Below are 6000 nucleotides of genomic sequence, written 5' to 3'. Positions count from 1 at the left end.
CACGTTTAAACGACAAACAATACAATCAGAACCAGTTTCAGTTACGTTCATGGTTCCAGTGGCCTTAATGCATGCACGGCTTTCAAAATGTCACAAAGCGTTTTGAGATTATTTTGAATGAAATATTGAAGTTTATAATTAAGTATTTTGGCACACCACGCCGAGTGGCGCTATCCATTGTTCTAAAGTCGGGTTTTATTCTGGCACGTTGAATTAATGTTCGGCAGACGCGGCTGCGCGTTCATTTGGATTTATTTTTCTCATAACAGACAGCTAAAATAACCTAGGCCCTAATAGGCTACTCCGTAGTTTTTTAGTCATACAGATCAGAGTAGAGTAGCCTACATTGTTCAAAACTGTAAACTTTTATTCATATTAGGCTAACGACAAAAGTTTATCTGTCGTCTCTGTCTCCGGCGTCACAAAAATGAACCGAAAGCCACTTGCCTCTGCTCAGTCACAATAAGAAATCGACTATGTCTAAAGCCTTTAAATGTCTAAATATTTAATAAATGTTATCTGATTAGGTAATCCGTTTGAAACCGAGAGGTGCAGAGGATCTACTCAAACATGTTTAGCTATTATGTGAGCGCTTCCCAATGAGGAACGGACAAGGGTGAAAATCTCGTTATGATTAAATGTAGTCTAGGCTAAATCGCCCTGAATTAAATTGTAAAAACAGATCAGATAATTTATTTGTCGAAATGTTGCGATATTGTTTCATTTAAGTTCATAATTATTCTATAAATGTTATTTAGTTTAGCAGCAGCACGAAGCACTGTAACCTGGCTGTAAGGATCCAAAGATCCCCGTGGAATTTAACATTGAGTTGAACATGTATTCATCACAACAACTGAGCATGCGTTTGAACAAATGAACATGCGTTTGTATTTAGGTTTGCTTGGAAAAAGCTGGCCCAAACCGAGGTAGCGTTTTATTTCTTCAATTATTGAAATAGGCTAATTAAATGTTTAGTAATAAACTTATATGACAGAAATATTAGGCCACATTTACACATAGCCGGGTATTTAGAGAAACGAATATTTCCTACTTTTTTTTCCTACTATGGAAGTCAATGGGTACAGACTACTGTTTGGTTACTGACATTCTTCAAAATATCTTTCTTTGTGTTCAGCAGAAGAAATAAATTAATACAGGTTTGAAACAACTTGAGGGTGAGTAAATGATGACAGAATTTTAATTTTAAAGTGAACTATCCCTTTAACTTGCACGGATTAATTGTTCACCACAAGACTAGTAATATACGCTAACAAAGTAAATAGGGTCCATTTTGATTTCATGCCGACTTTAAAGGTGGGGTATGTGATTCGCTTTTTTGTCCATTTTTTCAAAATTACTTGAAATCCTATTCCTAAACCCACTTTACAGCCACTAAGTTGAAGCACTGAAATGAAAATTAAGCAATTTAAGTATCTGTGGAACGGACAGGACTCGAAAAACTCCAGCCAATCATTTCCAAGACTACCTAGAATCATTGGACAGTAAGTTCGCCAATCAACCGGTCATACCATACCCCCCTCCCCGCGCGTGACCCCTTCGTGCGCATACTCAAAGCTCGTGCCCCAGTCACAGTAAGTGCAAGTCGTCCCGGTACAGTAGGTGCGCATCTGAGTTTTCGCTCGTGCATGATTGCGCGTCCATGTTTTTCGAATGGGTGGAGTCAGGGCCAGCGTTGGAGGAAAGAAGGTAGGACCATTTGAGTTGTGTATTTTCAAAATTTGCAAAAATCATACCCTACCTTTAATTTTGTAATTTAATTCATTACACGTAACTAGTCATTCCTCAACCCTGCATACATTTTGTTCTAAAATATAGATAATGATCAAATTCTTGAAATAAATTACCCCCTCAGTGTTGTTTAATTAGTTGTGTTCCAATGTTATTTTCCTTAACACAATCAAACAGTAATCAAATAACACAAAGTGCCTAATGCACTCATATCTGACATATACTTCATCTGACATATACTGACATATAAAGCTTCATTGTTAAACACTTCACTTAAAATATGTAGATACATTTCTTTGAATTTTGATTGAATTGCAATTCTGCATCCTTTAATTCAAATTTGAATTGTAATTCTAGATCCTCTTTTTGACATCAATTAAAATTCAAGAATTAAATTCAGGAGTCATTCTCAATTCAATTCTGAATTGTGCACAAGCCTGCCTCTGAGGAAGCCTTTAGAAAAACTGGAGTGAGGTCGATTGTCAGTGCTCAGAAGCAAATAGCGATGCGATGGAGGCATTTGGAAGAACTAGATCCGGCAGGTAGGCCCTTGTATCCTTTAGGACATGCATTCCGAGAGAGTGTGTCTGAATTTGGAACGCTTGGAAGACTATCCCATAATTTTAGAGACAAATGGGAGAGTGGTCTTTATTTAGAATAGTCTATTTGTAAGATCCTGTGATTTTGTGATTAACATAATTGATTTCAATGAACTCTCTAAATTTAACCCAACAGTGAATTTTTTTTTTCTCTGTGTTCAATGAAATTTTGTGCACTTATGATATTTTACAGTGGCAAAAGCTGGAATGACACATGGGAGCCTGCAGTGAATTCCTACTTTACATGTTATGCCTAATTCCCCACATCCCAACCAGCTTTCAGCATGACAGCCTAGTCACCTGGACTCATCAAGCACCCTTAATTTTTTAGGGTTTTTTTCTTTTCTTTTTTTCTTGCTTTTGTTCATTAAAGATTTTTGCACAATACCCAGTCTCTTTTTGTGTTTATTTTCTTGATGGTGTTAAAAAAATTTTTTTTTTTAAATCATGAACTGCACAACAGCCAGGAAGTGTACCATGGAGAGATCATAAGGGAGAAAGTTAGTGCTGTTTGTCATAATGGTGTTCCCAAAGGCATTTATTTATTTATTTATTTTAACATATTTTTGTTTTAGTATTAAGTCTACTTGAAATATTTGTCTGGTATGCCAGCCATAAATACATACCACAGAATACTCCTAAAGCTATTAAAATGTCACTTAAATGTTGTAGTCCGGTTTGAAATGTTCAATTACAATATTATATATTAATTCCTTTAACATTTATAATTATAATTAAAGGGATAACATTAAAGGGATACTTCACCGCTGGAAAGATGAATGTGTATTTAAATTGGGTCATTTATTTAGTAGAAATGTGAAATTATTTTAGAAGTTGGTGCCTTCTAGACTGAGAAAAGCTAGAAAATTTATTTTTGCCTCATGTGGATGAAAGACAACAACCCAGAATGCACTTGCTTCGCTGCCCTACGAGGACACTCCCAAGCCACGCCTACCAAGTAACACAGGGCGGTATCGGAAGTACTAGTTGACTCGAAACTGAACAGATTCCGTTTTATCGTGAGTCTCTGTGACGAGTTCGCAACAGCAATAGGACTCTCTATCTGTGTCCATAGGCGCACAGCGAGAGCACCGACACCACCAATCCGCCCCAGCTCCAGTCTGCCCGTGCTCTTCCTCCTGACCGCCAAGCAGGTCTTGCTCCTCTGCTGCAGCAACTGTTCATCGCTGTATTGCAGCTCGTACAGGTAGCCACGAGCATCGGATTCTCTCACCAGATCTTCAAAGTCCCCTTCTGCCATATCAACTTCAAAACTAACTTCCGCCATCGATTTTTGCATCATCGAAGGATTTTTTCCAGACAAAAAAATACACAAATCTCTCGTCTCAGGGGTACATGAGGCAGGGAATCACGATAATTCAAAATACTACAGGTTTTCTACTGATACAAAGCTTAATGCTAATTGGTGAAGTATCTCTTTAACTATTTAAATTTGCCTAGCATTTATTCACAGCAAAATAATGTAAAATTAATCATGTAAATATATATATATTGTTTTTATTTTGGGGGGCAGTGTGTTCTTCAAAGGGAAGAAAATTATGTATTTTCTGGTGGCAGCCTTGCATCACCTGTATGTTTGTTTTAAAGAAAAGAAAAATTAAAGTCTTTAAATAGTTTGGCATATCAATACATTTTGGGAAATTAGTACAAAGTGTGTGCAATCATCTTTAAATGTTACAGATGCATTTTATTTGATTAAGAGTTTAACTTACATCTGTTTAAAATAAATACTGCATGCTAGAATGACTATCAAGAGTAATTTTCTTTTTGTAAGATCCCTTTAGGGTTAATCCCTTTAGGGTTACAAAGCCTATCTTCAGTTGGAAGAGCCTGTTTTTTTGCAGAACTTATACATACATGATCATGGAAATTAAGCGTTGTTGTATTTCTTTCAACGAAAAATAACAACAAAATAAATAATTTGCGTACATCAAAAGTCGGAAGAGCCTGTAAATACCATATATGGACAAGTGTGACATGGCTTTGACGTTTCATTGGCGCCAGCAGGACAAGCTGTGGTTGGTCAGAATTAAAATCGCGTTTTGCTGTTGTTATGAAGTCAGTAATACTGTCAGTTAACACTGACTACGTTTACAAGCTGTTAAAATTCGGGTTAAGGTCACTCTTCGGGTTTCTGAAACATTCGGGATAACCCGTTTACATGCGTGAGCAGAGAGAGTTACTCGTGTATACATGGAATGTGTAATCAGTCGCCAATATCCCGATGTAAACGGCGACGCACGGTTAGCGTCTGGACGTACGGACAACATTAAGACGCAATATGCGTCATTTCCGATTCTTCTTCCTGTATCCAAAGACAACAACAACAACAGCAGCAGCAGGCGGATAATGAATAGTTTGGGGCAGATACCGATAGTCTTTGTTTGCGCTTTGGCGCTGGTACTGATCCACCAGCAGCACTTGACACTACTGTGCCTCATGGTCTTTATTAATAGAAGGAGAGAAATTGAGCAAAAGAAGGGAAATGTAGCTGGAGCTGTGCCACACATAAAGAAATTGGTCTCCTCCTCGCTCCAAAAGTGTGGTGCTGTGCTGCGTCTCGCCATGTTAACCTCGACTTGTTTACTTCCGCTATAATGCACGCGGGTTTTTTTTATGCGCCTTCTCTACTCAAAAGACCAAGATTCCTTGCGAATAGAACATGCGCAGAACACACATTTTGATGGGGATATGCCGAAACGCATTTACAAGACCAAATATTCGGGTTAGAAAAGGGGTACCCCAGGTATAATATACGAGCATATCCGGGTTTTTGCCGGTGTTTACATGGCCGTGCGCGACCGGGTTATTGCTAATATTCCGGTTTTGAACGGGTTATTGGCTGCATGTAAACGTAGTCAATGAGGTATTGCTATATTGAAAGAAATTAGACCTTTACCGAGATCTTAACCATAACCCTATAGTGTAACTACACACTTCAATGAACTACAATTTACAGCGCCGGTCCCATCGACACAATGATGTATGGGTTATGGGTAATGTATGGGTAATGTAAACATTTTGTAATAGAATTAAATAAATAAAATCTTTAATGAACAAAGTGATATCTAAATATGCTCATTATACAAACCTCTTTGACATATTTGAGAGCCAGTATGAAATTTGGTATTTTACTGTGAGCACTTGTTAAAATTATTTTTTTTTTTTCATTTTTTTGTTCTGAAGTCCAGGGGTGCTATGGGACCCCTGGGGGAGGAAGGGCAGTAAAACCTACACAGATGTACTATCTTCATCATGGACAACAAACTGTATTGAGTCCCATTTAAATCTGAATTGTTTTTTTCTTTCCCCCTTATCCATTACATCATGCTAGTGTTAGGTTTTGATTATATTGCAAGACTCTAAAAATACACTTATTCCTGAATTGCTAAAACACTAATAGACCTTGGTACATTCACTACCATTGCATTTAATGCTATTCTTTTAAACTTCCAACCATGTCTTCTTGCAGTGACATTATATCGATCTCCAAAATTACCTATATCTCCCTTCATAAAGGATTTTTCTGTCATGCTATCTGTTATCCATATGAATTATGACAACTGTGTTTTAACTGGGGATTTTAATATACATGTTGACAATTTTTCAGAATTTTTGGAACGGCTAGAAT

Source organism: Phoxinus phoxinus (assembly GCF_949152265.1).
Source record: "Phoxinus phoxinus genome assembly, chromosome: 9".
Taxonomy (NCBI): domain Eukaryota; kingdom Metazoa; phylum Chordata; class Actinopteri; order Cypriniformes; family Leuciscidae; genus Phoxinus; species Phoxinus phoxinus.
This window is presented reverse-complemented; position numbering follows the sequence as displayed.